Below are 14,139 nucleotides of genomic sequence, written 5' to 3' on the forward strand. Positions count from 1 at the left end.
ATTGCTTACAGCAGACGCCGCTCAAATTCCAACCCCACCACGAACGTTGAACGGACTGTCATCCGGGTACTTTGAGAACGCCCTCTATCGAATTTCGTGAGAAAAATAGTAACTCGGAAATTAGGAATTGGATGTTGTTTATTTTGTCCGACTATGTCTTTGATTATTTCCCCCATCATGGCTAACCCCGCTCCTGTGACATCCATGGCAATATAAGGATATTGACTTTAAAAAAAAAAGGGTCACCACACTAATTTTCATGAAATTGATGATTGTATTTTAGTGGATAGTTACCATTTTGGTAGGTAGTATTATAACGCTTTTACCAGAGATATTATGCAATAGATAGACCATTTTTTTTCTTTAACATTGTGTTCTGTCTCAGACAACTAATAAATGAGTGGCAGCATTACGAAATTGGAAAATTCTGTTACTGAAAATATGAACACCACCAGCTCAAAACTGGAGAACCTAATCACCGCTAGCATAGACAAGCAGCCTCTCGGCTGAGATAGCTCCGCTGTTAGCAATGCACATTTCAATTAAAGAACAGAAGATATCATTAGAAAATGAACAATATGCATAGTATCAATGCAATGGGACTCTCTGTTTTCAACAAGAATTCAAAGATATCATTTTTCACAATAAATGATTGTGGTTTTTAACAAGAAGTTGAAAATATCACTTTTTACCAAAAATGACAAAAATATTCACCAAAATTAGAGAATTAAAGATATCATTACAATATGAACAAATCTGAGAGAAGTCTACATGTAGTACCTATATATGTAATATCAAAGCAATTGGACTTGCGGTTTTTACCAAGAAGTTGAAAGTATCACTTTTTACCAAAAATGACAAAAAATATTCATCAAAATTAGAGAATTGAAGATATCATCATGAAATGAACAAATTTGAGAGTGGTCCACATGTTGTACCTATATATGTAATATCAAAGCAATTGGACTTGTGGTTTTTAACAAGAAGTCGAAAAAATCACTTTTTACCAGAAATGACAAAAATATTCACCAAAATTAGATAATTGAAGATATGATCATGAAAAGAACAAATCTAAGAGAGGTCTACCCAAGGTACATATACACCAAGTATCAAAGCATTCAGTCTTGTAGTTTTCAAGAAGAAGTCGAAAAAGTAAAACATTGACACGGACGACGGATGACGAACGACGACGGACAATCACTCATATGATAAGCTCCGCTCGACAAAGTCGACAGCGGAGCTAAAAAAGCTGAACAAAATATCCGAAAAGAATACAATGCCAAATTCACAGAACTAGAAACAACTTTTAAGGAAACAATAGACAATCTACACAAAGAACATAGTCGTGAAATAAAAGATTTAAAACAACAACTAAATGGATTACACAAAGAAGACATCCACGAGAACACGGCTTTGGGACGTGACATCGAACTAGAAATTAACCCCGGCTCGGGCACAAACATAAACAATACTGCCGACTGTGACTTAGAAGACGGGGAATGGCAGTTGGAAAAAGTAATGAGAACCAGCGAAAATGCAACGCTGTATTCTGATATACCAGTATCCACCCCAACTCTCGCGCAACTAAATATCTCCAGTCAGGGACTTGAAGTACCACATGGAGCCATACCTAAGCAACCAAATGCGCGAAAAGGTGTAGAAAACCGAAGTAGAGATAACACAGATACTAGTATGCTAATTAAAAACAACATTTCGAAAGTCGAAAAGCTCTTGGTAGGCGACTCTATAACAAAACACGTGGACGTGTCGCGCATGTTTCTAGAAATTCGGCAAACCACATTAGAATACCTACATTCAAACAAGCCTGCAAAACCATTTCGGAAATCACTCCTACTATTGTAGATACTGTGATACTAGTATACCATCTCGGAACTAACTATTTGAATGATGTGACCCCAACAGAATGCCTGGACAGAGCTATTGAACTTGTCAACATAACACGAAAGCAGTTGCCAAACACACTGGTAATGGTGTCTGAAGTAATCAAACGACACAACAACAACAAAATGATAAATAACAGGATAGACGAATTTAATGAGCTAATATCAAAAGAAGCAACTCGTCGCGACAGATATGTTATAAAACACAACCACCTATCGACAACACAAGAATTCTATGCTCGTGATGGAATTCGTATCAACCCCAGAGGAGATACGAAGATTAGACACGATAGATTACCCACGAAATAACGGGAATGGAATTTCAGATTGAAAAGTTCAAGTTTATAACAACACCAATTCAAGAAATATGAAGAGATTCCCGATTCCATGTCGTAAATTAAACAGTGAACGCGGATCACAGCAGTGCCACCACACAGCAAACAACAAAATACCTCGGAAAGATGGGAAGACACAACGCCGTGACCCAGACAAGCAGAGCTATGATGATAAAGATAAAGATGATTTTACCAGCACAGAGACAACGAAGTTCACATTCTACAACCGGTAAAACCGAACAAAATACTCCTCTGGCAGGTAAAATGTTCTCCAAATTTGTTAAATTCATGGATTTCATGAACTACTTTTAACCGATGATAATGTTAATCTACACCATTTCCGTGCCGAATCAAGATATTACCAATGTTTTTTTTTTCATCATTACTATCAAGTTACCCTCCAATAATAATGTATGACCTATTGTAGTATATTTTCGTATTTTTATTTTTCCCTGATAGTATTTAACTACATAACGGATCCCACATAGGTCTTAACATCTGTGATTCTACGCAGATTTTAATTATAGTTATTGTTAACCCCCCTTTTTTATCGCTATTATTACTATTAGTTTTTGTTCTGATTTGTTTGTTATTGTGGATTTTTTTTATTTATTCTTTCTCTCTTTATCGCGCATTTTCTTATTCAATTCTAGCGTAGATTTTATTATTCTCTCTTATTGTTTCGGTTACTTTTAATATGAATACCATCATAAAATTTAAAGCATTAAAAATAGGTAGTTGGAATATTAATGGACTTAGTAGAGACAAACTGAATGAGAATGAATTTACTAAATTTGTAACAGTGCATGATGTCTACAAGAAACATGGCTTCATAGCACTAATCAGGTCCGTATGCCAACCACCTTAGCTGATTATGATTTTTTGTTTGGATCGTTATAAAAATACTGCTAAGCGCCAGCGAGGAGGTGTCGTGTCTTATTCAAAAACAAATTTACTAAATACATTAGTGTTGTAAACAACAATACAAAAAATTTCCTTTGGTGCAAAATTGATAAATCCGTTCTTACAACTGGTAAACACTAGTTTATAGGATGTATCTATATTCCACCAGAAAATTCACCTATATATATAAATAATGATACAGATTTATTTGAACACCTCAGGATGAAATTACGAATTTCTCTTCACAAGGTGACATATTACTTATGGGAGACTTCAATTTGCGTATAAGAAACCAAAGCGACACAATTATTGATGAAAACAGTGATCACTTACCTACTCCCGATGGCTATATCGAGGACGATTTCATACCCCATGATGTAGCAGCACTGTCGATTACGCAATAACATCAAAACATTTGTACAAAGCCATTCAGTATTTTTAGAATACAAAACATAACACACATTTCAGAGCACTGCTCGATCTCTCTTTCACTAAAAGTAAATAATATGGCTGAACAACCTACAATAGATAAACTATAATCTACAGCCAATGCCAGCGAAATATATTTGGGATGACCAGGGAAAAGACAATTTTTTGTCAACTTTACAAATGGCAAAGGATGGTGAAATTAATACTTGAAAAGGATTTCAGAATTATTTCATCTCTTCTGAAGAAATATCCAAGAGACCCATATATTAGAGGCAGATTTTGCTGTATTAAAAAGGAATATAAAAAAACATTGAAAAAAAGTGAAATGAATTGAAAATTTCGCAACTAAATGAACTTGAGAGTTTAAAGAGAGATGCCTCTAAATTCTGGAAATTATTACGAGATTTAGATGATGATAGAAACAGTAATGAAATACATAATTCAATAACACAAAATGAGTGGTTAAATTACTTTAATAAATTGTTAAATCCATCATCGGAAGACAATACTACTCTAAACAATAAGAGTATAATTAACCAAAGAATAACATCATACCTAGATATTATAACAATAATAATAATATTATTATTTCTAAAAAGCAATTTGGATTTAGGAGAGACTGTCGCACATTGGACAACCTCTTCATTTTAAAAACAATAATTAATAAGTACCTACATCATAACAAAAATCTAAAAGATCTTACAGGAAATAAGAACAAACAAAACCCCAAAAGACTATATGCTTGTTTGGTAGACCTTAAGAAGGCATTTGACAGTGTGTGGCATGAAGGAATGTTTTTAAAATTATTAAAATCTGGCATAACAGGCAATATTTATAACATTATAAAAGATATGTACAGTAAAGTAAACTATAAAGTCAAGGTTAATGATGGATTAACAACTGAATTCTCATCACATACTGGGGTTAAACAAGGGTGTAACTTAAGTCCAACTCTTTTCAATTTGTTTATTAATGACCTACCAGGAATTTTTGATACTGCAACATGTAATCCACCCACACTGGGAAACAGTAAAGTTGGGTGCCTCCTCTTTGCGGACGACATTGTCATCCTTTCAGAAACAAAACATGGATTACAAAAGAGCTAATAGATAATCTCTCCACTTACACAAAACATTGAAAGCTGACTATTAATACAGAGAAAACAAAAATAATTACTACTGTGGAATACTTTATTTTTGCTGAAATTAATTTTCGCTGAAAAGGCTTATTGGGCGTTTTGTATGGAATTTATTTTCACTGATTTTTGATGAGTTCAATGTGAAATATAGGAAAAAAGTACATGGATATTCGCTGGATTTCATTTTCACGGAATCATCCCTTCAGCGAAATTAGCGAAAATAAATTCCAAGCGAAAATAAAGTATTCTACAGTATCTTATACTAAAATATATTTGGATAATTAGAGTACTATGATCCGGTTAGACTAAAAATACACCACGAATATTTGAGAATAATTTTTGGTATGTGTTGATTTTTGGATATTTTATCTTCGTCGTCCTGTACTTTGTTTATTAATTCGAACTTCCCAGTTTGTGTAAAAAGGATGAGTTTCGCGATTTCGACATCGAAAATGCCTTTACTTCATTATTTGCTGAGGGAGGGCCGCTTAGGTATGTGCTCTGTAACTTGCAGAAAATGAACCTAAAAACGTTAGGTAATCAAACAAAAATGAAGTTGTACTAAAGTCCAAAAAGTACGTTCAAGGTCTGCATTTTTTCGTAGCATAAAAACGATTTACTCTCTTGTTTATTGTGACACCCTCAAATCAACTGATTTCCATTCCCTTCAAGAATCAAAATGGTATGTGCCTCCATTTTATGCCAGGACTCGAACAAGTTTTTTTTTTTTTTTTGCTTGACGTGTTCATTTGCTTTCAATTGCGTTTCAGTGGCTGTCACAGTCGTATTCTGAGACTTGCCGATAACATTTTGGTTCAAATTCACGTAGATATCGAGGATATCTATAGCTAACAATGTGTTTACCCTTAATATTTGACAGGCATACAATTAGCAATGAAAACATTAAAACTAAAAGGCCAAAAAGCTTTATTTAGTCTAAAAGCAAAACTTGAACATAGGACAAATTTAAATCCACTTACAATGCTATCCTTTTTCGATAAACTAATTAGGCCCATACTAGTTTACGGAAGTGACATCTGGGGTCACGAAAGCACATACAAATCAAGTGTGGAATAAATTCACCTAAACTTTTGTCGTTTTGGTTCAATCTCGACGTATTCATCAAAAAACAATTAATTAAATACTTCAACAGAGTAATGAATACATCGAATGAATTGGTAAGGGAGACAGCAATTATGAACAAACAATTAAACAGCAAATGGTACAGTGTTAACTACACTGTTAACTGAAATAAACCAACCACAAATTATCGAAACAACAACTATACTGAATGACATAGAAACCAAGAAATTATGTTTGGAAGTTGAAAAAATATATTAATTATACTGGAAAAGGGAAATTAACATAAGGACTTGTGATAACCAAAATAACAATAACAGAAGGGATAAACTCAGAACGTACACACATTTCAAAAATGAATTTACTCATTGGAAAATTATGTGATCAAAATAAAGAATGCCGAACTACGAGAATGTCTAAGTAGGTTCCGTCTGAGCAATCATAAAATAAAAATTGAAACAAATATCAAAAATAACACGAACCTTAGACAGCAACATCTTCTGGCAAATTAACATTAATACTTTTCTCCTTTAATACGTTTTTTTTTCTCATTTCCATCTTTCATTGATTTACTGTTTATTTCTTATTTTTTTATTATTATTTCATCTATTTTTTTCAATATTATTACCTACATATATCAATAGTTTTTTGTAATTGTAGTTTGTTGGTTTTTTTAAACCATTGTTGTGCTTTAGACAGTAATTTTTGTAAAATTTGTATGTTTTATATATGTGTTTTAGCAGTTAGTGTAACCATTTTAATTCCTTCTGAGGAATTTTAAGTGTTTCAGTAAACCAACTATACAATAGACTGGCAACGCGGGTATTTCTTTTGATCTAACGTGTGTCTCGTGTTTACTTTTGCGATAACGTTTTAAGCTTATAAACAGCTGGGGGAGATAAGAAAATGTCCACAAAGTCACGCAAAAACGCACGAACTCGCGAGATACTGCGGTGTTTCAACATGAAGTGACGCAAAAGGTCTGACCGACATTTATACAACAGGCCCGGGTAACAATAAAACAGAAAGTATAAAATTCAGTTGCAGTTCAAACTAAATAGAAGTGGAAATAAATCAGATGACAGTAAGTAATAAGTGTTCTCTCGATGCGAAGTTGCTACACACGTGTACAAAATCAAAATATCGCGTCAGTACTATTTCGAGACTGTTGTATTAATTTTGTCTTAATTTAGTTGACTCGTGGAATTCCTTGGTTGACTGGTACAGTTTTTGCCCTGATGTATCATATTTTCATAGGCTTCTTAATATGATCGTCAAAATTTAATAACATAAGACCAGCTTTGTTGTGAACATGGCGATGTGAACTATCCCAGAAAATTAATTTGTTTTTCCTATTAAGCTTTTAACATGATCTTTTAATTTTAATTTTATCTTATAGTTTAGCTACTGTATTTTTTCTTATGATTTGTATTTTATTTACCATACTGCGCCCTCTGATGGCATAGTAGTGTAATGAAGTTATTATTATTATTATTTACCGAAATGTGGGAAAACTACAAGGATTTTGTCGATATCGATTGGAATGATATATTGTAAGAGGGAGCAGAGAATGTTGCTGCTGAGTGCATGAAAAAAGGCTACGGAAACGGAGAAATCGACGCAGCCATCCAATCTGTCAGGGCCACAAAAAACGTATCGAACGTAGTTTATGTTTTAAAACACGATCTAAGTTTGATCGAAAAAAAATAACAGAACATCCATTCAAACATCATTGGGCACTTTTTTAAACTTCCACATTAATAAAATAATAATTTAAGTCGGAAAAGTGTGTTAGGAGGTTTGTTAAGATCATATACTAGTACTCTCACTATAACATCGACTTCGGTCGTTCAAATCGCCATCTTGATATAACATGAACAAATCAGGGAGCTGTCTAAATTCAGTGATTTTCTGAGAAGAATATCGGAATCCGACTACACCCAATTTATTCGGTTATTTCTTAGATGTAAATTAACGGTTGTTCAAAATTTTAGTCATCAATATTAAAAAAAAACTTTGAACAGTCGTTTTCTTCGAATGACACTCGACGACCATCTTGGTTCGTGAGCTGATACAAGTATCTACGGGGGGCAAAACTAACGGTAAAATAATCGACTGAACTGCTTCTACACAAAATAATCTATAATGGGGAACAATTAAAATATTAAACTACAAAAATATGACGACTGTGATCGTTTTAGATAGATGGACGCATTTCCATAGGGTGAAAACGTTTCGTACAGCGTCACCATAACACGTGACGTCACCCTACAATGAACAGTGCTGGCTGTAACGGTCTGAAATTGAAATCTTGATTTTTTTTTATGTCAATTAAATAAACATATCTTTTAAATTACACGTGCCTTATTATGAAAGCTTTTACGAACACAAATACACACGCAAATCGAAATAATTTCGAAATAAGTTGTATAAAATGATTCACAGGCGCAGACCGGAAGACAGTGTAAATCTAGGAAGATCCAAAGATGCTATGACGTCATCGATTTCACTCCACAAGCATAACGCAAACTGTTACCAGCGATCGAGGGAATAACACCTTAGAACAAAGGCGTTTCCCAACCGGGTGTTGAATGAATGATCAATGTTTGTAATTTAGCTCTAAAGTACAAGAAGTCGAGCATTTAACGAGTGAGGCATCTTGCTACATTCCGACTTCTGTTCTTAATTTATTCACGCAATTCCCAAATGGAAACACATTAAAACGAACCACAACAATGCGGACCCTGAGCGGAACTGTAATGTATTGCTCGACAACCAGAAGCACAACGTGCAAAGAAACAGTTTATTTGTTTATTTAGTGATAGACCAATAAAACATTTTGTCAGCCTGCAGGTGGCAGCGTATAAAAAAAACCATGAAGGAGCGACAATGTCATATAAATCATTATCGTCTAATAAAATCTAATGAAATGTTGTCAGAGATATCTAACTTTTAACATTTTTAGACATTATTAGACGATAATATCGGAGAAAAACGAACTGTCCCAATAGTTGCCCAGACAGACCTGTCTAACTTAGATATTAATAGACGATATTATCGATAATATCGGAGACAAACGAACTGTCCCAATAGTTGCTTAAAGAGGCATGTATAACTTAGACATTTTTAGACATTATTAGACGATATTATCGATAATATCGGAGGAAAACGAACTGTCCCAATAGTTTGGCCAGACAGGCCTGTCTAACTTAGACATTATTGGACGATATTATCGATAATATCGGAGTAAAAACGAACTGTCCCAATAGTTGCTTAAAAAGGCATGTATAACTTAGACATTTTAGACATAATTAGACGATATTATCGATAATATCGGGGAAAAACGAACTGTCCCAATTGTTGCCTAAAGAGGCTTGTCTAACTTAGACATTATTAGACGATATTATCGATAATATCGGGGAAAAATGAACTGCCTCAATAGTTGCCTAAAGAGACTTGTGTAACTTAGACACTTTTAGACGATAATATCGGATAACGTTAACAAGTGCAATGTCGCGCCTTCCTTTAAAAACATCTGTTGCATTGTGTAAAATATGGCGTTGAATCGTGAAAATGCTCTGCAAAAGACGAAATATAAGTTGTGAGTAAAATAGTCATACATTCGTTGTGCATTTAATATATTAACATCAGATATGAACACATCGAATATAATTCATGCCCAATTTGTTTTGGATCGTCCAAACCAGGGCCGGATCGTCATGGCAACAGCCGAAAACATGTTGCTTGTTTCTTTAGCGGAGAGGATCGCCAACCAACCTACCCGTTTGTATATATAATAACATGGCATGATAGTTTAACAACTCTTGTACTTCTTTTCCACTGAAGATTACTACATGCCTCTCGCCATTCTTGATTCAACTATGGAGGTAAAATGAGATTCAATGATTCAAACCTTGCCGCCCGTGCATTATTTATGTTTCCCTTTCTAGCTCCATGATATGACTCAGGCAGTACTTAATCAACACTCTGTACTTTGTCAGTAAATAAGACGGCGCTCGCTGCTGCCGCTCGTGACACGGAAACAATAACAAGCTTCTAACAAAAATCCCACCTTGCACGATGTGCTAATTAGCCATGTCTGAAGGTTAAACCACGGTTAGTAACCGTAGTTAAACCACGGAGCTAGAAATCATGTTCTACATTTCTGACAACAGATTCTATGATGTCATACTTTACCCATAATCCTTTGCTTTAAAATCAAGATGGCTGACGACATAATACTGATGAAAAGTTGAATATCCAGAAAATGAAAAGTGATATAAAAAAATGTAAATAGCATTTTCCTACGTTTGTTGAGCTTTTTCTTTAGAGGTCAATATGTTGTTTGGATTGATGTTTCTTTTAACATAACTCTGTACTACGGTGTTGGTGATATATGAATTGGGTGCCGTACGATGGTACTTGGCGGCTAACCTAATCAAATATGTATTTTGCATTGTACGAGTGCAAAATAAGTTATTAGGAAATTAGAATATTACGATATTAGTACCAGCTGTTTTAGACGCATGCGCATTCGCCGATCCTGTCAAATCTCGTCATCTGTTTTGGGGCGTGTCTGGTCGATGTGAAATTGCTTCAGCCATTGTGTAACGGAATTAACTGGTGTCTGTGTGAAAACCGCTGTAAAGTGGCGGTAAAATGAATTTTCTGAATGATTCGGAGCAGCATTGGAAGCCAACCATTTAATTGATAAAAATCTTGTCCTGAATATGATTTTAAATGGCCGAACCATGAAAAAAGTGGCGGGACTTTGGTGTTGCACGTTTAGCACAGAAAAAAGACACGCCCACAGTTGGACAACCAATCATTTTATTATTGGTCACGATGTACCACGGATCATCTCCACGTCCTTTGTAAACACCACATACACGATGTGCCGCCATCCAATGGCGGGATGTGTGACTTCCTTTATGTACAATCAGCGTCAACTTCGTGAGAGAAACACAACGCACTTGCTGAGCCAAACCGTCTGGTGGCGCCCTACTATTTCATCATTAACCAAATATACTGTCATGAATTTGTTTTCGCGTATCTGTTAACCGACTTAATTAACTGATTATTAGCGAATTGCTGTGTTATGTCTGTCATCGTGTAGGCCTATTTGAAGTTTTGGACGGAACTTGGCTCAGTGATTTGGAACTAATTACCAGATAGCCGCCGCTTTTTAGACTACTCATTCTGACAGTTGGTATCCGTAGTTATTAATGTAGTGAACGATTAATCAAAAGATATGACGTATTCAGTACTTAGTGTGATTGGCTTTATGATTGAAGGTTACGCCCTAGAGTCTTTTTACTGCATTGTAATTGGTCAGAGTTTTGAAAATGAATAAAGAGAGTTTGAGTTGGTCTTGGCGAATACTCCACGACAGACGCAGTCCGAGAGAGTCCAGGGGCGAGCCTTGAGGCAGTCCAGTCTTGGGCTAGTCTTGGGTCAGCCTTGCGAGAGTCTTGGGGATTTTTTCCCCAGGGTGCCGTGTCTTATAGAGTGCTCGATTGATCGACTAAGACGAGAGCTGAAACGTATTTCGTTGTGTGTGTCTTATTTGACTGTAAAGTTAAAGTGACTTTCCCGATCCCGTACCTCAAGGGGACGAGATAGAGAGACGAGACGAGATTCCCCCCTGACAGTGTGGAGAACCCCAGAGAGAGAGATTTTACCACCTGATAATACTATTATTCTGTTTCCGAATTGGACATTTGTTTATTTGAAGCAATTTCCAATTCTACGTCAGGTCCTTAATAATAAATGATTCCACGTTCCCGTTAGTTGACAGACGTAAAATGCCATAATGTTAATTCACGGAAATTTAAACACACTGATACTGATAATGAATTAAAAATTTGCCAAACAATACTAAATTTGTTATCCCATGGAAATAATTGAAATCAAAATATTTGGCAATATATTAAATTTTGCGTCGCATGCATACAATTGAAATATCATATAAAATGGGCCTAATATAATAATGTTGTATTTATTTAATTGTAAGAACGAGTTTATATCCTGGAATGGCCACGATGTACCACGGATCTAGAAACTAACAAAGCGCGATTAACCAATTAACACATATGCTGGCCGAGTACGGGCATTGGCCGATACCTGGCGTCACTGAGATACACTGGGACGTGAATCCCTCTGGCTACGAAAACTGTGACAATAACCAGGGGGTGAGAGACTTTTTACCTCGGTGATAGCCACCCAATAGATTCCGGGACACGCAGTGATCAGTGAGGCCTCAGATAATACACACCTTTATGAATTTAGTACGTGAATTCAGTTTTATTATAGACTCACGGGGAACAAACGTTCGTAATGTAATTCTCTCTAGTGAGAGAATAGTCAAGGATAAATAAACATGGCGACAATAATGCAACATTTTATTTTCCGTCTTTGCCAGTTTTCGGGCTCATGAGGTTTTATAAACTTACGGCAGTGAAATATGTTGTATTTTTTACCTACCTATCTACCTATTGAATTCTTTCGTTGAAAACTTGTTTAGGCAGAAAATTGGGAAACTTTCTTATGAGACATACTTAAATGTTTTGTAAATGTATAGTTACACCAAAAATATTGCATAGTGACACCATTTGTACTTAATTATAGATTCTAAGGGAACAAATATTAGTGCTGTAATTCACGCTGGTGGGGGAATAGATGACAAAGGTCAAAACGTTTTTAAACGTGAATTTCACGACGAACGTTTTGAAACGAATCAATGTTGGCGATCCGCTCCGCTAGGATTGCCGATTTCACCCTATTTTCATTACAGAGCAAATTGACCTGAAAGTTGGAATAACTTTTCACCAGCAACGGCTTTTAACTGCTCTGTGATTTTGTTTTGGCATGGCTGATTTTGTCCATACTTGAGAGGCAGGTCGTACCATCACTAATTGAAAAAGAACTTGGCCCACCGCTGCCATGGCAACAGCCAAAAACTAATTTTTAAATACTTTCGCCCCAAATGTATTACCTCCTACCAGTCTTGTAATAGCAGTGTTTATATGATCATGCTTTTTATTTTGGCAACGAACTGGTAAGAGATCACCGGCGCCGATATTGTTACACTGTATCAACGTAATCCTATCTCGCCCCAAATTTATTACCTCCTCCCAGTCTTGTAATAGCAGTGTTCAAATGATCATGCATTTTATTTGTATTTGTATTTGTATATTTTATTTCACCATAAAGTAAATACAATTGGGTACTTGCTAAATACATAATGCTTTGTCATTATGGTGTGGAACATGATAAATAGCTCAAAAAGAGCTAGTAAAACATCATGTCCCTACCCTAATTATAAACTAGTCAAATTATCAGAAATATTCTTACAAATATTCAAAGGTAATGTATATAAGAATACTTAAAACTGATCAAAAATATGTCATAAAAGTCAAGAGAGTGACAATTGTTAAATAAGTCAACACTGGGTTATTTATTACAGAGATACTGTTTAAGACCTTGTTTAAATGTGTATCGCGAGGTGATATCTTTTAATGACACTGACAATGAGTTCCAGAGTAAGGTATTACTATAAATTACACTGTGTTGACTTTGAGTTAAACGTTTCCTTTGTACAAAAAAGTTTGCGTTTTCTACAGATCTTGTAATGTGCGAGTGCTGAATTGGGTCAAAATAATCTAGCACACATCTCGCATGATTTTTATTTTTCAGATCAAAAATTAACATTCCTGTTTGTAATTTACAAAGATCATATATATTTAATATACCTATGTTTTTAAAGAGTGGTTTGGAATGATCATAAAAGTTCGACCAATCTCTCAGCAAATAATGAAGCAAAGGCTTTTTCGATGTCGAAATCGCGAAACTCACTCTTTTTACGCAAACTGGGACGTTCGAATTACTAAACGAAGTACAGGACGACGAAAATAAAATATCAAAGAATCTACACATACCAAAAATTATATCTCAAAAGTTAATATTCGTGGTGTATTTTGAGTCTAACCGGACCGGAAGTGGAAATTTGTTAGTACTCTAAATATCCAAACATATTTTAGTATAAGGTAGTAAGTAATGACTTGGGCAGTCTGTAATACAACGCTCGCTACTGCGTCACTGAGATCGACAACCTTTTTTTTATCGCGAGACGACTCTGACAGCCTACATTTTGTTAGAAATTAACACGTGTTAAAATTAGTACGTGCGCTGGCAGAGACCAGTCACTGGCCGAGTGAGAATCTGGCCGATGTGTGTACTCGCCATTCGGCAAAATTCGACAATACGTGAGCCACGAGCGTGCCGAGACGCACCTTCGCAGATATGCTTCTTTTAAAAGCTTGCTGTTAGTGTTAGCTATTCTGTTAAGTTGTTT

The sequence above is a fragment of the Saccoglossus kowalevskii genome, chromosome 22 (assembly GCF_978046115.1).
Source record: "Saccoglossus kowalevskii chromosome 22, keSacKowa6.1, whole genome shotgun sequence".
Lineage (NCBI taxonomy): Eukaryota > Metazoa > Hemichordata > Enteropneusta > Harrimaniidae > Saccoglossus > Saccoglossus kowalevskii.